Here is a 26,191-nt window from a genome sequence, read left to right as displayed (position 1 = left end):
AAATAAATAAATTAGACTCCAGCATTACAAGAACTCCCACAGAAGCAAAGTTTTTCCTTACGATGCTCACCTCCTCCTGGTTGATAAATATCATTCTCCAAAATGAAAGTGTCCCTCGGTGAAGACTTAGCCATCCCTCAAGGCTTCAGCATCATCTGTTCAGTAACACAAACTTGAAATCACCATTTGTTTCCATTAATAGCCCAAGTACACAAAATATTTCGCTGCCTTCCCGCAGGCTAATCAGGAAGCTTTGTACCAGCTGCTGCTTGCTGACTATTCAGTGCTGTGGAGCTTTCCTAGGAAAGCCCTGGAGCCACAAATGTCTCCTTGCTTTCTGCCATTTGCAGCATCTGTGATTAGGAATGGACCAAACAAAAATAAATATACAAAATCCCACCGAGCAAAGCTCCCATGGGACAGCATTTACTGATGCCCTACTCTTAGCTGTTCAGTGATTCCTGCCTTACCAGGCTCTCCAAGGCATGTTTCATTATATTTGTACCAAAAAAGCAGGCTTGTTCTCAATTCTATTTGTTTGGCTTTCTGTTATCAATCAAGCAATATCTTTAAAAGGGTCTGTGCTCTTAGTTTAATCTTATCATTGAAGAGCATTTCAACCTGGATGATCAAACCTCAATAGGAGGAGGTAGGTGCGAGGATGATTTCAGGAGAACAAATCAGTGCATCCTTTTAATGGAGCACCTTCCGATCAGCTGTCTCCCAGCAGTGGACAACTGCCAACATGACTTTTGCTCAGGCCAGGAAGGAACAAGTGTCAGTGCTGACGCAGGAGGCCAAGCGGGCTAAATGGACAAGTGACTCACATCCATTTGTGCACCAGCTCGCTTTCAGTTTGCTCATTAGCATCAGCGCTGGGGGCTAATGGATACTTGGGAGGAAGTCATTTTTCTCTGCAAATGTCTAGTGGAAAATGGAAACGAAAACCCAATGAGTGCTCTGTTCCTGACAAAGCTTTCCAAGGCTGATAGGGATTGCATTTGGGGAGGGCCGGTTACAAGGTTCACCTGTGAATTTTGTGTTCTTAGGACTGTCTTCCTCCTGAGCTAGGCCTTGAATCACAAAAAAAATTGTATGAAAAATAATCACAGCTATCAAAGAAGATGCATTTATCTCAGTTTTCTGTTTGTTTTGCTTAAAATTATCAGAGGGAAATTTTTAACTGCTGGGTATTCATTATGTATTCCAGCACCTAGTGGTGTGCTCATAAATATTGACAATTACTCTGGGGCAAAAGAAAAGGCCCTGATTTCCACTGTTTCCTGATTTCCGTGGTGTGAATACACTCACCATGGCCAATTTCAACCTACAACCATGAGTCACTAAATGTAGAATGGAAAAAATTGCAAACAGTCAACAGTCTTGTGAGCTATAAGATCCAACCCCCTCTGCCCCTCTAAACGCAAATGGGGGCTCATCTTCATGTAGAGTAAAAGATCATTGTCCTTTTTTACAGAGGTATCCCAAAAATCAAACTATGACTCTCTGTCTAAAGGAGATAAATAGATAAATAGAGATATACAGAGCGATACATATAAAATAGAAACTTTTTCAAGTTATGTATATGTATATCAGGCTTCTCTGGTGGCTCAGTGGTAAAAGAATCCGCCTACCAATGCAGGAGGCTTGGAGATGCAAGTTCGACTCCTGGCTGTGAAGATTCTCTGGAAAAGGAAATGGAACCCACTCCAGTACTCTTGCCTGGAGAATCTCATGGACAGAGGAGCCTGGCGGGCTACACTTCATAGCATCACAAACAGTCAGACATGACTAAGCAACTGAGAGCACACATATATGTATACATATATAGGTATAGAACTTGAAAAAGTTTCTATATTTTTATTCTCATTCTTGACTCATTCAGCTCTCCTGGGTCCCTCTAGTTGCTCTACAAGTAATACTTTAAAGGTTATAGAAACAGTCAATTCACTGAACATAAAAACTGAAGTGTCCTCTGATATTAGGATATTTTTTAAAATGTTTTTCTTCACAATTAAACTTATCATGGGAAAAAAACCATTGATATACAAACCATAGGAAGTAATGTACTGCCTGCCATTCCAAGTTTTTCTTCAATGTTTGGTTTTGTATCCAAATATTTAAGCTTTGGGGTGGTAATTATTTTCATGAAAATTATAAGAGTTGTTGTTTAGTTGCTAAGTTATGTCTGACTCTCTGCAACCCCATAGACCACAGCTTGCCAGGCCTCCCTGTCTTTCATTATTTCCCAGAGTTTGCTCAGACTCATGTTCACTGTCAGTGATGCTATCCAACCATCTCATCTTCTGTTGAAGAGATGATATAATTCTGGGGTATATCCCTGTGTTTCTAGAAACAGAGACTCTATGTCTTTATTTGCCTTTAGAAAATGATGTGAAAATACTGCTACTTAAATAAAATCTCACCTGATCAATTTGATATCATGGCTGTGAATCTATTGTGCAGAAACAAGTTGAGCTATAGGTAAAGTACTATCAACATACTCTATGTTAAAATTCTAGAAGGCAGAGGATTTTAAGATATAACACAACTAACAAGATTCTGTATCAGTCTGACTATATGTTCCTCAAGGCCTAGAGCAGTGGCTTAGGGTTTGGGCCCTGGAGTCAGACTACCTGGTCTAAATGCTGATTCTCTCGCTTGCTAGTTCTGTGATTGTAGGCAAGTTTCTCATCCTTTCTGTGCCTGTTTCCTCCACTGTTAAGTGGTGATCATGATAAAATTTAATTCATTGGGCTATAACAAAATTAAATCTGTCAATATTTTTAATAAAAACTCATTTTATAAATACCACATTGTGTTCTCTAAATAAACATAAGGAAGAATTTTCAAGGACTGCAAAAAACACATAGGGATCTAACCTAAATTTTTCAAGGGAGCTGATTTGTAGAAGAAAATGCAGCTTAGTCTAACAAATTACATGACCACTCAGTATTGCTCCCATCCTTCTAACTATGAAAATTAATGCTAATGCCACACTCTGGGTTGCAAGTTTTTAACAGTCTAGGTGAAAGAAGTTCCCTCTCTCTTTCAATCAACCTGGAGAAATGTCTTCAATGTGAACATTTAGGCAGTCTACAGGGTACCGTTCTGATGATCACGAAGACATTTACAGAACCTTGAAACATTCCCATCTCCGCAGTGTGTAATGGGGTAGGGGTAGGGGAGGGCATGGATAAGGCTCTAAGGAGTTCTGTGGCATTGCTATTATATCTGGAATGGTAGTCATATCTGGAATGGTTCTCGAAGTATTTCATGGAGCAATGATTCATAGTTCCTGTCAAATATCAGAGTCCTTGTGTTGGATTTAAGTCAATCATTCTTCCTACTCCATGAACCAACCCTCGGTGATAATGAAGTACTTAAGTGTTAGTATTGCACCTGAATGCACTGAAAGAAGAGATAAGCTATGACGTCTAGGTGTTTGACCTTTCTAACTATTATCTGCCCTCTTTTGTTTCCTCCTAATTGCTTCATACTGCTGACCTCCCCATAAGTTTCAAATCTTCCTTTCTCCAACCAAACAAAATGGACTTTGCGTCTACTCAGTTCACAGAAATCTATTCACTATGGAACTGAGGAGGACCCTGTGCCTAAGGAGTCTTTCGGTTCAGCCTCCATGACCTTCCTTGAGCTCCAAAGGGAAGGTTCAAACAGTTGCTAATCAGGGAAGAGAGGGAATGGAAAGACAACGGAGGAACAGCCAAGAAACAATAATGCAGCCTTAGGGCAGGGTCCTGGTTTGACCTCAGTTCAGTTCCGTTCAGTTGCTCAGTCATGTCCGATTCTTTGTGACCCCATGGACTGCAGCACACCAGGCCTCCCTGTCCATCACCAACTCCCAGAGTTTACTCAAACTCATGCCCATTGAGTCTGTGATGCCATCCAACCATCTCATCCTCTGTCATCCCCTTCTAATCCTGCCTTCAGTCTTTCCCAGCATCAGGGTCTTTTCAAATGAGTCAGCTCTTCACATCAGGTGGCCAAAGTATTGGAGTTTCAGCTTCAACATCAGTCCTTCCAATGAATATTCAGGACTGATTTCTTTTAGGATGGACTAGTTGGATCTCCTTGCAGTCCAAAGGACTCTCAAGAGTCTTCTCCAACACCACAGTTCAAAATCATCACCTCTTCTGTGCTCAGCTTTCTTTATAGTCCAACTCTCACATCCATACATGATTACTGGAAAAACCATAGCCTTGACTAGACAGACCTTTGTTGACAAAGTAATGTCTCTGCTCTTTAATCTGTCTAGGTTGGTCCTAACTTTTCTTCCAAGGAGTAAGTGTCTTTTAATTTCATGGCTGCAGTCACCATCTGCAGTGATTTTGGAGCCCAAGAAAATAAAGTATGCCACTGTTTCCACTGTTTCCATCTATTTGCCATGAAGTGATGGGACTAGATGCAATGATCTTAGTTTTCTGAATGTTGAGCTTTAAGCCAAACTTTTCACTTTCTTATTTCACTTTCATCAAGAGGCTCTTTAGTTCTTCTTCACTTTCTGCCATAAAAGTGGTATCATCTGCATATCTGAAGTTATTGATATATCTCCCAGCAATCTTGATTCCAGCTTGTGCCTCATCCAGCCCAGCATTCCTCATGATGTACTCTGCATATAAGTTAAATAAGCAGGGTGACAGTACACAGCCTTGATGTACTCCTTTTCCTATTTGGAACCAGTCTGTTGTTCCATGTCCAGTTCTAACTGCTGCTTCCTGACCTGCATATAGGTTTCTTATGAGGCAGGTGAGGTGGTCTGGTGTTCCCACCTCTTTCAGAATTTTCCACAATTTATTGTGATCCACACAGTCAAAGGCTTTGGCATAGTCAATAGTCAAGCAGAAACAGATGTTTTCTGGAACTCTCTTGCTTTTTTGATGATCCAGCAGATGTTGGCAATTTGATCTCTGGTTCCTCTGCCTTTTCTAAAACTTGCTTGAACATCTAAAAGTTCATGGTTCAGGTATTGTTCAAGCCTGGCTTGGAGAATTTTGAGCATTACTTTGCTAGCATGTGAGCTGAGTGCAATTGTGCGGTAGTTTGAGCACTCTTTGGGATTGCCTTTCTTAGGGACTGGAATGAAAACTGACCTTTTCCAGTCCTGTAGCCACTACTGAGTTTTTCAAAGTTGGTAGTTTGAGCATTCTTTGGAATCGCCTTTCTTAGGGATTGGAATGAAAACTGACCTTTTCCAGTCCTGTAACCACTGCTGAGTTTTCCAAATTTGTTCGCATATCGAGTGCAGCACTTTCACAGCATCATCTTTTAGGATTTGAAATAGCTCAACTGGAATTCCATCACCTCCACTAGCTTTGTTCGTAGTGATGCTTCCTAAAGCCCACTTGACTTCACATTCCAGGATGTCTGGCTCTAGGTGAGTGATCACACCATCGTGATTATCTGGGTCATGAAGATCTTTTCTGTATAGTTCTTCTGTGTATTCTTGCCACCCCTTCTTAATATCTTCTGCTTCTGTTAGGTCCATACTATTTCTGTCCTTTATTGAGCCCATCTTTGCATGAAATATTCCCTTGGGAGAAGGAATTGCCAAATAAAGTACTAAGTAGTCACACATAACAATATCTTTACTTTTCATAGAACTAAAACTCAACAGATGGAAGATGTCAGTACTCTTCATACCAGAGAAGACAACCTGAGGCCATAATTAATGGAGCTAGAGAAGCTCATCAAGAGATTACTTGAGGCCAGATTAAAGGAGCATAGTCCCTGCAAACACCCTAATCTTGTCAGCAGGCCCACCCTTGAACTACCGCTATGAAATTCTTCTTTACATCTTCTCAGGTTGGGACACACAGTTTTCCAGGGCAAGAGCCTGCTGTGTCCCACTTTGCCTGGCAAAGCACTGAAGCAATTCTTTTCTACTTCACCCAAAACTCTGTCTCTGAAATTTGATTCAGGACTGGTGCTCGGAGGCTGAGTTTTCAGCATCAGCTACAATTGATAATATTTTTTAAACGTGTGTGTGTGTGTGTGTGTGTGTGTGCTCAGTCATGTCTGGCTCTTTTATATATCCTTCCAGATAACACATTTTCAAAGGACACTTGTGGAAATATATTCTCATAATCATTTTAACCAAGGGCATATCAGATATGCGGCAGACTAACAAAAGGACTAGGGGAAATCATTTTGGGTAAGGAGGCATTTCCAAAGAAAACATGCTCTCCAGTTTCCTCTGAAACCGCACTACACAAGGGGTCACTCATTCTAATTGACAGGATTTTCTCCCATATTAAGACTCCCCAAAGTATTAAACATTTCCCCAAGTTAATTTGATTGTATTGTTCATTAAAATTTTTCACATTTGCAAATAATACATATTTTTGTAATCTATTTATTTCTTTTTATTTTTAATATATAACAGATTCAATGAAAATGAGGTAGATACCTGATTCTTGAACCACATTGGCTAACAAAACAGAACTGATGCAAAATAGCTGGGAAGCAGACATTTCTTACAATTTTTAGACATATAGATTTTCAATATAAAGTAATTAAATCACTCAAGCACCATTTTCATGATCACTGCAAATAGTCACTTCAGTGTAAAATAGTAGTAACCACAAAATTGGAGTGGCCATTCTTTGAGTACCCAATGTGTATTCTGTATCTCATACAATATGTATTCTGTATTTCACATGTGTGGTTTCATATAACTTCACAACCAAAGGAAGTTAAGTTTTCCTGATTTCAGGCATCAGTGTTGCCTACACATTATCTATTCCCACCTTGTTTCTGACTAGCCAAACTCAGATTTTATCCAGGATGTCAATATGTTCGGAGAAGCTATAATGTCCTAGATTTGCTCATCGCTGAGGATAACATTGTGTCACAGTTCCGGCCAGTGAAGCAGAAGTGAAAGACTCTTGGGCTGTGAGATTTGTTTTCCCCATGAAAATTCACGTGAAATGCCCCTTTTGGGTTCCACCCTTCCCCTCTTCTTGTATAGAATGTGGATCCTGCACTTGGTGGTGCCGTCATAAAGATGAAAACCACACACTAAGGATGGCAGAGCAAAACACATAGAAACAGCCTAGGGTAATAACTCCTTGAAAGAGCAGATGCACTAACTCTAGACTGCCTATTTCCAGACACATCAATAAATGAGAAAAATAAACCCTTTGTTTGCCCTGTTCCATGTAACCAAACACAAAAACATCTCTATCCTCTTTTTACCCACAAAAAAATACAAGCTTGGAGAGTTCTGGTCCAACATGGCAACCTCAGAGGATGCTGAACACACCTCCTCCCACAGACACACCGAATCTACAGCTACCCCTGAAAAAATCCTCTCTAAAAGAATTCCCTCTGATGACTCCTGCACATTGGGTGAACAAGAAAAAACCCACATGGAAATGGGTAGGAAAAGCTGAGACACAGGCTTGCCATAAACCCCACTCCTGGCACAGTAACATACAATTGAGAGGGAACTCACAGTTCCCAGTTTCTCCCTGAGGAGTGAAGGGTTTGGACCCAAAATCTAGCATCCCAATTTTTAAGACTTCCACCTCAAGAACTGAAGCCCAGAACACCTAGCTCTGATAGCCAGCTGGGCTTGCATCCATAAGACCCAGAAAATGACAGCAAACAAATAGTTCTTAACAGATAGTAGATTTATCATGGCTATCACCCTGAGGCTCAGCACAGAGGGACAAGGAAAAAAAAAAATACCTACCTCCCAATCTTTCCCTGAAAATAGTCTGTTCATTTATGTTAAAAGCTGCTGCCTGAAGATGAGGTTTCTAGAGCACACATCTAGGAGCTGATTGCCATCCTTCTTGGAGACCAGAGCCTGGGGAGGCCAGCAGAAGTCATCTCTGTATCTGTCTGCCCCATCCCATGTCACTGGTTTCTCCCTAAAAGAAGTTTGTGCCCAGGTCTGGTGCCCCAACTTTTGCTCCTGCCACCCAGAAGATGCACCTTTGATCACATGACCCTGGTGGCCAATGGGACTTGTGTTTCCAAGTCCCACAGGACTGCAGCAAACAAAGAATAAGTTCTTAACTGGTTATCTCCCCCAGGGCTCAGCACAGAGGATGAAAACAGAAACTCCCCAACCCCAGGTCTTCCTTTAAAAATATCTATTTGCATGCTTTTAAAGCTGTTGCCTAAAGGTCCAGTTTCCAATCAGCCTTCAACTAGGTGTTGACTGAAATCCTTCCCTTTGGGATTATGACAGTCTTGACATACCCTCAGGTACTGGGAGCCACCAGGAACAAAGAAGGTGGTTTGGACAATCACAAAGGTGTGAAAGACAAAAAAAACTAAGGTCAGGTTGAAAGATAAAGTTCATCTTCTATACAAGATCTCTCCATCAAAACTGGGAGGGTTGGCTGTTTCATCAAAGGCAGCAAAACCAACAGAAGAGAATAAAAGAAAATGAAGAAACATAGGAATATGTTCCAAACAAAATAATAAGATAAAACCCCAGAAATAGACCTTAATGAAATAGAAATCAATTATTTACCTAATAAGAAGCTCAAAATCATGAGAATGCTCACTAAGGTCAGGAGAACAATGCATAAACAAAGTGAGAATTTCAACAAAGACATAGAAAATGTAAGAAAGTACCAAGCAGAAAACACAGAACTGAAGAAAAGAACTGAAAAATTCCAAAGAGTCATTCCACAGCAGACTAGATTAGGCAGAGAAAGGATCTGCAAACTCAAAGACAGGACAGTGGAATGCATTCAATCAGAGGAGCAAAAAGAAAAATCAATGGAAAAAAAAATTACACATCTGAAAACAGTAAGCAGCAAAGTCAGTCACGGAGCTTCAAGATTTGCACTCAGCTTTCTTTGATGCAAAGCCTGAATTCTTTCCATTCTTCCATACTGCTCTGACAGACATACAGGCATCCCACATTAGCTCTGGAAAAGACCTTAGAGAGGATACAACCAAAATCATCCTTTTAATTATAAGGAAACTGATGTCTAAAACAGTTGAGTGATCTGTCTTCTAAAGCGTGATCAAAAATGAGATAGAACAACTCAGTACATCATCACTGAAAAAACTCAGAAATCATTGAGATAAAACAGATGGAAAGTTAACTTGAAGCCAAATAAATGTTCAGGAAAAAGTCAGTGAGATTAAGAATCCTGAAGAACACTAAAAAAAAAATTCAAGTTCATTGCAACAGATTATATTGGCACTGGTAAGGTGTGGTGTTGCAAGAAGCAGATATTTTGGTATCACAGAGGAGGATCTGAGGATTTCCAGGAAACAAAGAAAGCTGTAACTGAGGAGCACAGCCTCCGAATGACCTAGGTTGGGTCTTGCCAGGAAGGCCCTGTTAGTAATTTCACTTGTATGCTCTTACACAGGCAAAGCCAAACAAAAATTAGTTTCTTAAAAAGTCAGCATTTATGATATATCTTTTGAACATGTTCACAGTCCAAGGCCCTTTCTTGTTTCATAATCATATCACTATACATATCCTGTGTATACCTGTGGATGATCCATGTTGATGTTTGGCAGAAACCAACAAAATTCTGTAAAGCAATTATCCTTTATTTAAAAAATAAATTAATTAAGAAAATAATCAGTTACAGTATACTTATTCACCACCCTTTTTGATAAGAAGAGAAAAATCAGATATTGTTAAAATGTTTTTTAAAAATAAAATCAAATCATTATTGTTTTGTTTAATTTTTCAAGACTGTGAGCTAAAGTACAATCCTTTGTTATATTTGAACATTTATATGCCACACAAAAATTTAAAAGCCATCTACTCTCATGTAAAATAAATTATCATTGATGTAATTTATTAAGCTTTAATTAGTAATTGTTTAGAAAAGTGCATTCGACCTTAAAATCTCTAACCTAATATTAGGAAGGAAGTGATCATGGCATATTCTAAAGAAATCTTGTCTCAAAATATTGAAAGTAATCTTTTCATCTAAACAGCTTGAATGTTTATTATAGAAAATATTTACTATTGAGAAAATAACCAGGTGAATGTCAGTGAAAATACTATTTAAATATAAAAAATTACATTCAATTCATAAACTCACAGATTCAAGAATATTTTATTTTCAAGAAAGCAGCATAAAGTGTAAGGAAAAGGCAACAACAAACTTTTAAAAACTTTCTAAATATTGATGCAAGGAAAAATATGCTATGGTAGACATTTATCATTTTGGACTACCCAGATATCCTCCTATTTGAGGGCATCTCAAACAGACTAAAGGAGCAAAAGGAGGTAAAATATTCCCTTTTTCAACTCCTAGGTTTGACAAGTCAGATGCTCAAACCTAATACTTTATTTTTCTCTAAGTGACTCACAGACTTGACACTGTCTGCATTATTTGTAGTGCCTGATGCTGAGTGCAAAACATTGTGCCATGATGCTGAATTTCTCTGGGGACCCAGGTCCAGAGGCTTCAGCAAGTGGTTATTAGTGATGGTACTAGTATTGGCATCAGAGACAGGTTACTCCTACATTTTTAGTTGATTTTGTGTCCATTCATTCCTACCATTTTCCAAGTCTCAGTTAAGTTCAGTTCAGTTCATTTCAGTCACTCAGTCGTGTCCGACTCTTTGTGACCCCATGAATCGCAGCATGCCAGGCCTCCCTGTCCATCGCCAACTCTCGGAGTTTACTCAAACTCATGTCCATCAAGTCGGTGATGCCATCCAGCCATCTCATCCTCTGTCGTCCCCTTCTCCTCCTGCCCCCAATCCCTCCCAGCATCAGGGTCTTTTCCAATGAGTCAACTCTTCGCATGAGGTGGCCAAAGTATTGGAGTTTCAGCTTCGGCATCAGTCCTTCCAATGAACACCCAGGGCTGATCTCCTTTAGGATGGACTGGTTGGGTCTCCTTGCAGTCCAAGGGACTCTCAAGAGTCTTCTCCAACACCATAGTTCAAAAGCATCAATTTTTCAGCTCTCAGCTTTCCTCACAGTCCAGCTCTCACATCCATACATGACAAGTCTAGCTCCCATCAATTTTGTGAACTACTCAACAAATATTATTCTCCTATTAAGAAAATGCTCATGCACTTTTAACTGTCCTGGTCAAGACTAAATACTTAACCATGAGCTATCTAGCCAAGTTGCTTCTGTCGTTTCTGACTCTTTGTAACCCTATGGACTGTATCCTGCCAGGCTCCTCTGTCCATGGGGATAGTCCAGGAAAGAATACTGGAGTAGATCACTGTGCCCTCCTCCAGAGGATCTTCCTGACCCAGAGATCAAACTGCATCTCTCATGTATCCTGCATTGGCAGGCAGTTTCTTTACCACTAGCGCCACCATAAAACCTTATAATCCAAATTGTGCCAGACTAGGCAAAAACCTTTGGATGCAGTGGAAGAGGTTATAAACAAAAAATGATGATGATTGGGATAACCAAGGCAGTGGACTGTGGTAAACACTTGTTATTTTGGAAGCCCAGCAAGCAACACCCTTACTTTCTGGTGTCAATCCCAAAACAAATGGGAATCAGAGCCTCAGCTCCCAATAGTGAAGCCAGAGAGCCTACTTTCTGATTCCAGACAACCAGTACTTAGGCTCAGCCATTCAAATACTGCCAGCTAGGACTTGGAACATGGAAGTCATGACCCCAAGCCTCAAAAAAGTCATAGCTTACTGATTATGAGTTTGGCAGAGTTGCAAGTACATCCACAGAGCAGCAAGTATCCAGGAAGGGCAGAGTTGAGTCATGGCAGCTACTCTTCAATGCAAAAGCGCATGTGGTGGTGCCCTGAGCATTGCTGTGGAACGATGATAAATTCTATTGGCCTCCCTTGGTGCCTGCTCGTTTTCTAAGCTTGGTACTCCTGTGTCCTGTTGCTTTCATGAGTTACCCAAATTTCTTATACAAAATTCCTCTCCATCTATTTAGATGGCTATTTCCATTGCTGGCAATCCTTATCCTTTACTTTTCATCCGATCACTGACCCATTAATGAGTTTCTCACTCATTCTTTCCCATCTACCCAGAGTGCTCTTCCCTTTCTTTATCCTCTGATTAATGTTTATTCATTCTCTACTCTTAGCTCAATGTTTACATCTTAGGAAGATTTCCTGATATACCCAGACTAGGTCAAGTCTATCTAGTCTATCTATTTGTATACTAACTAATAGCCCTAAATCCTCTTAAGCATAGAGCTTAATTATTCTTTCATTTAATAAGTATCTAATATATGCCAAACACTATTCTGGTCTACAAAATAATTAAAGCTTAATGGTCTACACAATAATTAACATCTCAGCTTCTGTATATTATGTGTTCTAGAGAGTGACTGCCCATCAGTAAGGAAACAAATTTCACCTAGGAATAAACGATGTAGACATTTTAACAGGAGATGAGATTAAGAATGAACAAATCTTTATTTGGTATATGACTTTGCACATACCATGAGCATATACATGCTCATCTTAAAAGTGACTTTTGAGCTGAGACATGAAAAGTGGAAAGAAATAAGAGACATTCTAAAGGAATAACATTTCAGGAAAGGGAAATAAAATATACAAAGACCCTGAGGCAGGCATGGGTCTGGCAAGTTCAAGGATCTCAAAGAAACAAGTGTGACTGGAATGTAGTGAACAAGGAGACCAGTTTGAGATAAAATCAGATAGAGAGAACATAGAATACCACTGCCCAACAGAAATACAATGGGAGCCAAAAATTCCAGTTATATTTGTAATTTTAAATGTTTTAGCAGTTATGTTTTAAAAGAAGTGAAAAGAATCGAGTGAAATTCATATTAATACTATATTTCCACCGTAATTCCAAGATATTATCCTTTCAGCCTGTAACCAGTGTTCAAAAATTATTAATAACATATTTTACATTCTTATTTTGTTACCAAGTTTTAAATCTGTGGTAGATTTTCTATAAACAATACATCTTGTTTTGGAGTAGCCTTATTCCAAGTGCTCAATAGCCATGTGTGGCTAGTAGCTACCATATTAGACAGCACAGGAGATCAAGTTGGCTTTCTAAGTCATTGGAAGCTTTGGAATTTAGTCTAAATAGAATGAGAACCCATTGGATGGTTTTTCCATAGGAGGATAATGCAACTTATGGATTTTTTTTCTAAAATTCAAACATAACTAAAACAATATGCTAGAATGTATTTTGGTATGGTATATGAACCTAACTTTTTTTTGGTTCAAAGTATAGTCGGTGCTAGTGTACCACTTATTTGGAATAATAGAGTGTATGAAGACACCCACCAATTCTCACCACCCCCACCACTGCTATTCTGGGCCAATGCCCATCATCAAATCTTATTAAATATCTGAATCAGAGGCCTTCCTCCCTGTTCTATTACTCTCTGCAGTCTATTCCCAACTCAGGAGTCAGAATGATCTTATTAAAACCTAAATCAGATCCTAAAACCTTCAGTGCCTCCCCATCTCCCTTCCTACCTGCCTTGGCATTGAGTTACATTCATGACTTCATCAGACACATGTTTCCTGCTTGCTCACTCTTCTTTGGCCTCTCTGGCCTTCCTGGCGCGCTGTGAATCCACCAAGTGTCGCCTGCTCAGGACTTTGCCCTTTTCTCTTCCCTGAAAAATGTGACTCTTGCCCTCACTTCGTTTTCTTCTTTGTTCAAATGTCACATTTGCCATGAAGCCTTACTGACTCCCTATTAAAAACTGCACCCATTATGTCCTACCACTTTCTATATCGCCACCTGCTTTGTTTTTCTCCATTCTTTTATTATCATCTGACATCTTACCTTTTTTTTTCACTGTTTTTTAATTCTTTTTAGACTTTTGCCTCTCATAAGAATATAAGCGCAATGAGGCAATGGATTTTTTTGTAAGTCTTTTTTAATCTCTACATCCTCAGTGCCTGAAAAACTGCCTGGCACATAAATGTACTCGATAAGTATTTGTTTAATAAATTATGATTTGACCAATGTCTATCATCCCACTACATTCTAAGCTTCCATGAGGAAAGGCCCATAGCCTCTTTGGTTCATGATTCTAGGGACTAGTGTCCAATAAATATGTATTGATTTTGTAAAAATGTAATAAACAGCTATTAAACAAACAAAACAGTAACTCTTCTGTTATATATATTATATAATATTATCAAAAATAATAATTCTTCAATGATAGGTGGACAGAATGACTAAAAACATGTTGTAAATAGGAATTAAATCAGCTTTCAGTTATGGCACCTCGAAGATGTTGTTGTTCAGTCGCTAAGTTGTGTCCTACTCTTTGCAATCTCATGGACTGCAGCATACCAGGCTTCCCTGTCCTTCACCATCTCCCAGAGTTTACTCAGACTCATGTCCATTGAGTCCATAATGCTATCTAACCACCTTATCCTCTGCCTCCCTCTTCTCCTTTTGCCTTCAATCTTTCTCAGCATCACAGTCTTTCCAGTGAGTTGGCTCTTCCCATCAGGTGGCCAAAGGATTGGGGCTTCAGCTTCAGCATCAGTCCTTCCAATGAATATTCAGGATTGATTTCTTTTAGAATTTACTGGTTTGATCTTGCTGTCCAAAGTACTCTTAAGAGTGTTTCCCAGTATCAAAATTCAAAAGCATCAAGTCTTCAGCACTCAACCTTCTTTATGGTCCAACTCTCACATCCATACATGACTACTGGAAAAATCATAGCTTTGACTATATGGACCTTTGTCAGGAAAGTCCTGTCTCTTCAAGAATTTTCCACAGCTTGTTGTGATCCACATAGTCAAAGGCTTTTGCATAGTCAATGAAGCAGAAGTAGATGTTTTTCTGGAATTCCCTTGCTTTCTCCATGATCCAACAAATGTTGGCAATTCGATCTCTGGTTCCTCTGCCTTTTCTAAAATCCAATTTGTATATCTGGAAGTTCTTGGTTCACATACTGCTGAAGCCTAGCTTGGAGGATGTTGAGCATAACCTTACTAGCATGAGAAATGAGTGCAATTGTTAGTAATTAGAACATTCTTTCGTACTGCCTTTCTTAGGCACTGGAATGAAAACTGACCTTTTCCAGTCTTGTGGCCACTACCGAGTTTTCTAAATTTGCTGGCATATTGAGTGCAGCACTTTAACAGCATCATCTTTTAGGATTGGAAATAGCTCAGCTCGAATTCCATCACCTCCACTAGATTTGTTCATAGTGATGCTTCCTAAGGTCCATTTGATTTCACATTCCAGGATGTCTGGCTCTAGGTGAGTGATCACACCATCGTGGTTATCTGGGTCACTAAGATCTTTTTGTATAGTTCGTCTGTTTATTCTTGCCACCTCTTCTTAATATCTTCTGCCTCTGTTATATCCTGATCATTTCTGTCCTTTATCGTGCCCATCCTTGCATGAGTTGTTCCCTTCATGTCTCCAATCTTCTTGCAAAGAGAGCTAAATGCAGAGTTCCAGACAATAGCAAAGAGAGATAAGACCCTTCTTCAATGAACAATGCAAAGACATAGAGGAAAACAATATAGGTTGGGAAAGACTAGAGATCTCTTCAAGAATACTGGAGATATCAAGGGAACCTCAAAAATAGTGGTGGTTAATTTATGTGGATTATGTATTATTTTGGCTGCAAAAGGGAAAAAAAAGAGTCTGAAACATATTAACCTGAGTTTCCTATTTTCCTCCAATTACGACAGCTGTACTTCAAGTATGTGAAAGTGAATCTACTATCACTGATTAACATCATTCACCTCTGATGAAAAAAATTTTAAGAAACAGGAAGATATGCACACTCTGAGTAAAAATACTCTAATAGCTGACTATTAACCATTCCAATCTAGATACATTATATTTTTCTTAGTAAAACTGAAGCTATCAGTATAGTTCCTGTTCCATTTTCACCTAAACCTGTTCTCTCTTCTAATGTTTTATTTTTTTAAATTCAGTTAAAGCAACTTTATAAAGTGGATTGAAATCTGTATATGATTCATGCCATTTTGTCAAATAAGGATGTTTTCAGAAGAACTGAAAACAATCAAAGGTTTAATGACGACTTGCCCAGTTTCTCTGCCAGTGTCAATAGGACATACCTGTTGGGCAATTTCTTCCAAGTGTAAAGAGGGATTTGCTTTTTTCCATTCACATTGCACTTTGCCTTCAGCTAATAGTGTTCATTAGCAAGGAGATAGACTGAGGTCAAGGGTGCAGCATGACCAAATAAACTGGCCCACACAGGCACTGAACCCATAAATGTGACTTAATTCAACTGAATTAAGCAACCACAGTTCATTAAAGATCTTAACTTCTCTGTCACTCACATATGTCTGACCTACACATCAATCCATATGTTGTCTCTCTGCACCACTGAAACACTTGGTTTCGAGATAAGTTTAATTAACAGTCAATACCAGCAAGGAACCATAAAAAACTATGTCACATAGTTTTCCCTTACTGTTCTATGCAGTGGAACAAGAGTATATTAAAAAAAAAAAATGCTACTTTCCCAAAGTGACCATTTCATGAGTGACTGAAACATCAGAATGAACACAAGTTGTAACATGATCTAATTGGATCTTGAAGAAGAAGTGGAGTGGAATAGAGAAGCAAACAGGATTTCAGAGGTTGAGGGTTCAACTCTGTTTCTGCCTCTTCTTACTGTGTGAACTTTGGGCAACTTGGTTTCTCCTGGCTATAATTTCCTTATCTAACAAAATGGAGTAATGATATCACCATGAGAATTAAAAGAACTGATGAATATTAAGTGCCTGGCGTATAGTAACCAGTCAATGCATTTTGTTATTATAGACATTTACTCTGGAAGCTGTTTCAAGAACAGATTCAATAAATCAATGATGGAGGAAGAGGAATTAGAAAAGCGTTGCTGTAAGAATTCTGATCTCAAAGACAGATTTGAGAGATGTTGAATGGACAGAATTGATCACTGTCTGGAATGTGGTGGCAGGGAGTGGTAGAAACTATAATTCAGGGAAGGGGTGACAAAGAAAGAAGAGTCTGAAAAGGCTTTCCTAAAGAGGATATTCTACAGAGTTCTGGAAGAGAAAGGTGATTCAGCCAGCAAAAGGAACATGAAGTGTTGTCTTTATGCTAAAATCCAGTCTTTCCAGATTTAGCTCTGAATCCTTGGGAGCAAGATTCATCATAAGAGACATATATAAATCTATAAGAACTCCAAGTTATCTTTGTAAATGAATTAAATACTATTCCTTTCATATAATTTGCCATTATTTTTCTAATTTATGTCAATGATGTAGTGATTAATAAATGATAATTTTTTACACAGATTTTTTAAAGTAAATTTTATCCTTATTTATACTTTTTAATTGTCAAATATGTCATATTTTGGTAAATGGGCCAGAATATAATTCTTTTATTTTCTTTAAGAAGAATCCTTATCTTAAAATATAATAGTAACTATACATAGCCAGTTCTTGGGAACCACTTCTCAATCTCAGAATTTTTTTTCTGATTGAGATTTAATAAATACAATCATAAAGGAATTAAGAGGGAAGCCATGAAATATTCTGCTATATCCAAACAATGTCATTTTTGCTTCATAATTACTCCTATTTGCATCTATTCTGTGACTATTCCCAGAAATATTTGTATATCAGTTCAGTTCAGTCACTCAGTCGTGTCTGACTCTTTGCGACCCCATGAATCGCAGCACACTAGGCCTCCCTGTCTGTCAGGAATCTTCTGGCCCTTATTAATTCCTGAATATTCAGGAATTAAGAGGAGAGGCACACCTTTCTGGGCTGAGGAATCCAGGCATTTCCTTTGTTAGTTTCCCATTGTGGTGATAAGTACCCTCTTCTCTCTTTAATAGGGATCGCCTTGTGTTTTGTAAATCTGGAATTTTAATCTTTATCTTTGATGACAATAACTACCTTGTAAGACAATATATATGCCCACGCCATGCTGATTAAAACACCTTTGCTCCATCAGAGCTTTGGTCCCGTGTCTTTCTTTCTTTCTCTTCCTCTCTTTCTCTTTATCTCTCTATTTCTGGCTGATTCCCTGGAGTGCAAAAGCTGGTTGCGTAACCCAGGGAATATTAGCCTCTTGCCTTCTTTCACCCTCTCATCGTCAAATCCGGACCACCAAGTTCCGGTCCATTAAAAAACCAACACCTGTCCATCACCAGCTCCCGGAGTTTACTCAAACTCATGTCCATCGAGTCAGTGATACCATCCAGCCATCTCATCCTCTGTCGTCCCCTTCTCCTCCTGCCTTCAATCTTTCCCAGCATCAGGCTCTTTTCCAATGAGTCAGCTCTTTGCATGAGGTGGCCAAAGTATTGGAATTTCAGCTTCAATATCAGTCCTTCCAATGAACACCCAGGACTCATCTCCTTTAGGACAGATTGGTTGGATCTCCTTGCAGTCCAAGGGACTCTCAAGAATCTTCTCCAACACCATAGTTCAAAAGCATCAATTCTTCGGTGCTCAGCTTTCTTCACAGTCCAACTCTCACATCCATACATGACTACTGGAAAAACCATAGCCTTGACTAGACAGACCTTTGTTGACAAAGTAATGTCTCTGCTCTTTAATATGCTGTCTAGGTTGGTCATAACTTTCCTTCCAAGGAGTAAGCGACTTTTAATTTCATGGCTGCAATCACCATCTGCAGTGATTTTGGAGCCCAAAAAAATAAAGTCTGACACTGTTTCCACTGTCTCCCCATCTATTTCCCATGAAGTGATGGGACCAGATGCCATGATCTTAGTTTTCTGAATGTTGAGCTTTAAGCCAACTTTTTCACTCTCCCCTTTCACTTTCATCAAGAGGCTTTTTAGTTCCTCAGTATTTGTACATAGCTAGATATAATTCTGCAGTGCTTAATTCTCTCTTAAAATCTCAATTCAACCCAAAGGGTCTCCAACAAATATTTGAGAGGCAATCCCTCCAGTTAATTGCAATAGAATATGTATCTGTCTGTGGAAGGACTTAGATTGATGAGTTAAGAGGACACTAACATTAATCTAGAAACAGAGGGAAATCTAGAAACAGAGTGATGAGTTATAAACGCTGCCTTCCTGCCATTTTTATACACCCAAGACATTAGTCATTGGATCTGCGTTTTCAGTTAGGTTGTACACAAATAAGAAAAGCTAGTATTATCCACATCAGTAAGGATATGAGGAAATAATTGCTACCAGCTCAACTTTCACCACCAGCCTACTTCGCAGCCTATTTAATAGCTCTCTAGAAAAGGAAACGGGTATGAAAAAATACTCAACAATTGTTCAAACAGGATGACATTTCTACTTATTTTATTCATTTTGTTCCTGAGGCACAGAACAAGTGTATTCTTAGTCTAAACTCAATTAGAGTGTGAATTTCCCTTTCTTGCCCACCCCATCACCACCACCACCACCTACACATACACACACAGAGACAACACACATATAGGACAAACAGACACTTTATGTTTAGAAATATTTTGGTGAAATTTTATATTTGGGGAAAAATGTTTACTACATGCTATGCATTGTCAGGGAGAAGACAATGGCACCCCACTCCAGTACTCTTGCCTGGAAAATCCCATGGACGGAGGAGCCTGGTGGGCTGCAGTCCATGGGGTTGCTAGGAGTTGGACACGACTGAGCGATTTCACTTTCAATTTCCACTTTCATGCATTGGAGAAGGAAATGACAACCCACTCCAGTATTCTTGCCTGGAGAATCCCAGGGACGGGGGAGCCTGGTGGGCTGCCATCTATGGGGTCGCACAGAGTTGAACACGACTGAAGTGACTTAGCATCAGCAGCAGCATGCATTGTCAGCTCTACAGCTGTGCTTTTCAAAGCCAAGGGCAACAGCTGTGGACTTTTGTTTTTGGTGAGAACAGCAGAGGCGAATTTGCAATAAGGTCCACTACACCACCAGAGATCTAAGAGGCCTCAAATTTAGCAGGAAAGTTAAAGGACTAAGAGTCAAGAGACCAAGCTTAAATCCAGCTCCATCATGACTGCAGCCTAAGCTGAGGTCAGTCACCTTGGTAACCTGGACCTCTGATTCCTGGCAAAAGATGGAAGACTCAGCCTGGATGGCATCTAGTCTCTTGCAGTCACTGAGTTCATTGCTTCTCTGAGGTGCCTGTCTCACACATTATTTTGCCAACAAGAGACAGCCAGGCTCAGCACCATCCAGATCCTAAAATAATCCCTAGGCCTCACCCAAAATACACAAGTTTAAATCATTTCTACATATGTCTTTTTGACTTTTCATACAGTTTATGGGGTCCTTGAGGCAAAATCAATCCAAAGAAATGGAGAAAAACAATAGAATGGGAAAGACTAAAAATCTCTTCCAGACAATTGGAGATATCAAGGGAATATTTCATGCAAAGATGGGCATGATAAAGGACAGAAACAGTAAGGACCTAACATAACCAGAAGAGATTAAGAAGAGGTGGCAAGAATACATAGAAGAACTATACAAAAAATGTTTTAATGACCCAGATAACCACGATTGTGTGGTCACTCACCTAGAATCAGACATTCTGGAGTGTTAAGTCAAGTGGAGCTTAGGAAGCATTGCTACAAAGAAAGTTAGTGGAGGTGTTGGAATTCCAGCTGAGTTATTTCAAATCCTAAAAGATGATGCTGTGAAAGTGCTGCACTCAATATGTCAGCACATTTGGAAAACTCAGCAATGGTCATAGGACTGGAAAAGGTCCGTTTTCATTGCAGTCCCAAAGAAAGGCAATGCCAAAGAATGTTCAAACTACCAAACAACTGCACTCATTTTACATACTAGCAAGGTAATGCTCAAAATCCTTCAAGCTAGGCTTTAGAAGTACATGAATCAAGAACTTCCAGATGTACAATTTGATTTTAGAAAAGGCAGAAGAACCAGAGAACAAATATCCAACATCTGCTGGATCACAGAGAAAGCAAAAGAATTCCAGAAATGCATCTACTTCTGCTTTATTGAGTACACTAAAGCCTTTGACTGTGTGGATCACAACAAACTGTGGGAACTCTTAAAGAAATGAGAATACCAGATCACCTTACCTGGCCCCTAAGAAATCAGTATGCAGGTCAAGAAGCAACAGTTGGAACCAGACATGGAAAAATGGACTATAGTTCAAAATTAGGAAAGGAGTGTGTCAAGGTGTACACTGTCAGCTTGTTTAACTTACATGCAGAGTACATCATATGAAATGCCTGGCTGGATGAATCACAAGCTGGAATCAAGATTTCTGGGAGAAATAGCAACCACCTCAGATATGCAGATGATACCACTCTAATGGAAAAAAGCAAAGAGAAACTAAAGAGCCTCTTGATGAGGGTGAAGGAGGAGAGTGAAAGAACTGGCTTAAAACTCAACATTCAAAAAACTTAAGGTCATGGTATCCAGTCCCATCACTTCATGGCAAATAGATGGGGGAAAAGTGGAAACAGTGGCAGATTTTATTTTCTTGGGCTCCAAAATCACTTCAGATGGTAACTGCAGCCACAAATTAAAAGACATTTGCTCCTTGAAAGGAAAGATATAACAAACCTAGATAGCATATTAAAAAACAGAGACATCACTTTGCTGACAAAGGTCCATGTAGTCAAAGCTATGTTTTTTCCAGTAGTCATGTATGGAGCTGGATGATAAAGAAGGCTGAGCACCAAAGAATCGATGCTTTCAAATTGTGGTGCTGAAGGAGACTCACGAAATTCTCCTTGGACAGCAAAGAGATCAAACCAATCAATCCTAATGGAAATCAACCCTGAATATTCATTGGAAGGACTGACGCTGAAGCTGAAGCTCCAATCCTTTGGCCACTTGTTGCAAAGAGTTGACTTAATAACAAAAAGATCCTGATGCTGGGGAAGATTGAGGGCAAAAGGAGAAGGGATTGAAAGAGGATGGGATGGTTGGATAGCACCACCAACTCAATGGACATGAGTTTGAGCAAACTCTGGGAGATGCTTAAGGACAGGGAAGCCTGGCATGCTGCAGTCCATTGAGTCACAAAGAGCTGGCACAACTTAGCAGCTAACCAACATTTGGGTTACCCTGTGATGAGAACCTGTCTATTTTGCCATAGAAGGATGCATGAGAAATACATATTAAAATGTGAGTAGAATGAAGTAAGAATGAAGTAGAATGAAGTATAGACCATGCCAAGACCTTTGCTGACTCAGTAGAAACAGTGAAATACCTGAAATACACAGGGAAGAGGAAATTGGAATAAATGACCCATTCCATTCAAAGTTAGAGGCTACAACAGAGCAATAATTACCAAATGTGTTCCACAAGATGTAAAAGTGTTCCTGTTAGAAAGATTGGGTGTGGTTATTATGATCAAATTAGTTTGAGAGTAGATGGATTAAATGAGTTAAGCAGATTATTTTTGCTCTAGAACCTCTGAGAATATGGTATGAAGCCTTTCCCAAACTCACTATCAATATCACAGGATCACTCTGAAAGAAAGACACTTTAGAATATACAGTCTAAGGTAGATTAAGGAAAGCAAAATATATTGACAAAACCTGTCAATTTGCTTTCTGATACTCACTAATGTATTGACATATCATCTTTTAGAGATGCATCCAAATTTGATGTCTCCTTGAAATTTTACCCAGCCAGGAATAAAATCATTTGTTTCAGACTGACATTTGTCAAATGTCTGAATGGTTCTCAGAATCCCTGCTATTATATTCCAATACAAATATGGTATGTGTACCTTTTGAAAGTGGGCTTTGATATTTATGGACTGAAGAGCCAAAAAGAATTGGGAGAAAAATGATTTTTAAAGTGATCTATGTTCGTCTTCCATGGAATTTTTTCCATCTTTTTAAAAAAGGAGCTCCTTGGCCAATTCTGGCTTCTCTCGGGAAACTACAAGCCAGGGTAAACCAGGAGCCTGCTATAACACTTCATTCTTATGCATCATTTAAAAGGCATGCACCCTTCCTGTGATTCCAATAACACTAGGAATCAGAGAGCGAGGGCTATGTTGGGACCCCATAAATAATGCTTCATCTCGCCTTTTAGGTTCCAGTTTAGGTTTAGTTCTCTTCTTGCAGAAGAGAGTAGTTACATTTTAGAATAAGCCATCTAACTTTGTGAATACATTGAAGAAGTCTTCAAGCCTACAACCACAAAGATGCGCAAAAGTCCTTAAAACAACAACCTTACTGAAAAACGTTGAGATAGATAGTTTTTGCCATGATGATCACTGAAAGGGCTGTCCAGGACCCATAGTGTACACAGTATTGTATTAACATACACATGAGACTCCTCTCTAAGAATCAAACTAAGGGAAAAACCTCGAAGTTGGCATGATCAAGAGATTTTCGGAGGGTAATCGGGTAAGAGTATCAGTTTTAGCTAGACAATATTCGCCTGTGTCTGGTAGGGCACTAGAGAGTGCTGGTGGGAAGTATTACATGGGCCATTAAAACCGCTCCTTGGATGAAACTCAAAGAGAAAAAGAACTGCACACATGCTTGGTTCAAGGATGATGTGCCAGAATCAAAGGAGAGAGGTAATTAGGAGGACAACTCAATGTCAGTCTCTCACACTTCCATCTCCCCAGAGCTTGCAGACTTGTATCCAAGTTCCAAACTGTAGACGCATCCACTGAAGAACAAGTGAAAACAAGAACATCTGGCACAGATGTGCAGCTCTCAAGCAACAGCAGCCTCGGGGCCAGCCTCACCCCGACAGTAGGAGACATTGGTGGCGGATGCTCTGACAGATCCATCATGATACTCAGCAACAGACACTGGCAGCCTAAATGCAGACTCTATTGCTCCTAGAATCATCTCCATAGGGTGACGTTGGCAGCAAAGTTGCTGCTGTTAATACCGCAAGGCAGTGAGCATCCTCTACAGAATCAGGGTAAGAGAGAAAGAAAACAGAACAGGGGATGCCACTGGGTGGTTAAAAGGATAAATTTGCTGATGGTATATGATGTACATCTTAAGAATGCTACAACTATTTAATACACATATAAGGGTGGTCTAGAGTTCTCATATAGGGAATAGAAGCAGAGCCAGAGAAATTCAATTGGCAACAATCATAATATTCTATTTTTATCTTAATGCAAGTATGGCCTGAGAATCAAGAATTACATAAGGAAAGATTGCATAATATCGAAACTGCTTGTATTGGAATGGAGTCCTGGCTGACTATGGTCATCTTTGTAAACAATGGAAAATCTCATTTAATTGAATTGGCTTAAACTTGGTCCATTGTGTGAGGTTGTGAATTTGATAGCCTTTTAAGGTCACCTCCCTAATCATTACAAAGGTTATGCTTTGTACAAATGAATGCTGCATTTTTTTTCATCTTATTCTCAAAGATTAGAGCACTTTGGTATAGTCCTAGTTAAGTTTTATTATTTTCAAACAATAGATTATATTTGAAAAAGTCATATGATCATCTTCTTGAGTGTTTTTAATAGCAACAAGTAATTTTTATAAAGGTAGCTCATATTTTTATAGGTATTTTCAAAGTTCCTCTGTCTGATCATATTATCCTATAAAAAAGAGGTAAGATATTTGGCAGGTAAGGAAACTAATGTGTTGAACTGGCCAAGGATGATCAATTATTCAGTGATAAAGCTAGGTCTAGAACTGACACCTCTGGACTGCTAATCCAAGCCAACTCACTGAATCACACGAGACCACCTTTTTTTTCGTACTTTCTCTCAATCTTTGCATCACTTCAACAGTTCAAATGTTATCCCTGCCCTCTCCTCCAAAAAACTTAAAACAATGGGCTTATCTAAGCTACATTTAGCCAAGAAATACCAGGCAGTTATATTTCCCTAGGGCTTTAAATTCTTTTCAAGGAAAAGATACTTTTTGACTTTAAGTTTTCAAACTTTGCTTTATTAGTGTCTTTCATGAAAAGAATGCCAACATTAGTTTATTTATTTCTGTTCTGGATGTTCTTACAAAACACTCTATGGAGTGTTCTCAAGCCATACGCTGTTCTTTCCATGAGTTGCACAACCCAGCTACCCCGCCAAAAGACAGACAAGGTATCACCCATAAAGTTTCAGTTACTCTGTGATTTTTATGCCTCCAGCACAAGGAATGACCACATTCTAATAAAAACTAATTCACTACAGGATAGAAAGAAACAACAGAGGGAAAAAGACTCTCACAATAATTATAAAGTTTGTTTCTTTCTTGAGGAAGCAAATATTAAACTTATTTCTGTTGATCAGTCACCCTGCGAGTGTGCACACACACTTATTCAATTTATTTCCTCATAAAAAATAATCTCATTAGTATCAGTCAGGGGAACCTTTGTATGACTTGTTTTTTGAAGATCAACTCAAATAACTAAGTCTAATCTAATTCTACTTAAAGTAAAAAAATGGTAAGAGTGATGAAAATGTCCACTAGGCCAGGATATCTGGAAATTCCCGTTTATGTTATATTTTGTTGGTATAAGACTTTACATCCCCAACACAAAAGAAGCTACACAGACATTATTTATAATTATTTTCTCTTTAAAAATGAAACACTTCCTGTTTCTCATATCCTTCAGCAGATGAATAAAATGATTCATATTAAACTCACATTAGCTCTGCATTATCACAGATTTTTCTTCTTTATTTTTGCTTCTTCACTTCCCTGGTGGCTGTGCTTTAATATAACTTTATTAAATTCAAGGAACAGTTTGGGAAATTAGATCTTATATATCCAAGGAGCCTTCATGTTGAACTCACCCAAAGAATTCAAGAAATGACATTCCTAAAGTTTTGCAAGGGATGCTGTAAGCCACACAGAAGTCTTTGGCCATCTTCATGATTATACATGACAATTATATAAACCAAAATGCTCAGGACAATGAGAAGCTCTTTTGGCCTATAATGTTTTGATAGACATTTTAAATGGGAATGTAGACAACATATATAGTATAGGTACTATATGTGTATACATATAGTATAGGTACTACGTGTGTATACAATAGTATAGGTACTCTATGTGTATACATATGGCATAGATACTACAAGTGTATACAATAGTATAGGTACTACATGTGTATACAATAGTATAGGTTCTACATGTGTATACAATAATATAGGTACTATATGTGTATACATAAAGTATAGGTACTACATGTGTATACATGTGTATATATACATACACATTTAAATACATCATTTGAAAAATTCTTTTCAGAATTACCTTCTCTATGTTATTTTCCTAATCACACATATAGTGCAGTTTTATCATGAACACAGTAAAATCCCCAATGCACAGTTTGTGTGCAAATCTCTTCAAAAGTTTTAGA

At 38.8% G+C, this 26,191-nt stretch overlaps 1 long non-coding RNA gene across 5 annotated transcripts in view; it reads right to left on the bottom strand.

Moving 5' to 3' along the window:
* The window catches only part of LOC139029684 (uncharacterized), a 297,875-nt gene that overhangs the window by 180,791 nt on the left and 90,893 nt on the right, over nt 1-26,191 (bottom strand). For all 5 annotated transcript variants that reach the window (XR_011481877.1, XR_011481876.1, XR_011481878.1 and 2 more), the window contains exon 2: nt 71-155. This is a non-coding gene — a long non-coding RNA (uncharacterized lncRNA). The remainder of the gene's footprint in view (nt 1-70; nt 156-26,191) is intronic.

The sequence above is a fragment of the Odocoileus virginianus genome, chromosome 19 (assembly GCF_023699985.2).
Source record: "Odocoileus virginianus isolate 20LAN1187 ecotype Illinois chromosome 19, Ovbor_1.2, whole genome shotgun sequence".
NCBI classification, from domain to species: Eukaryota; Metazoa; Chordata; class Mammalia; order Artiodactyla; family Cervidae; genus Odocoileus; species Odocoileus virginianus.
This window is presented reverse-complemented; position numbering and strand designations above follow the sequence as displayed.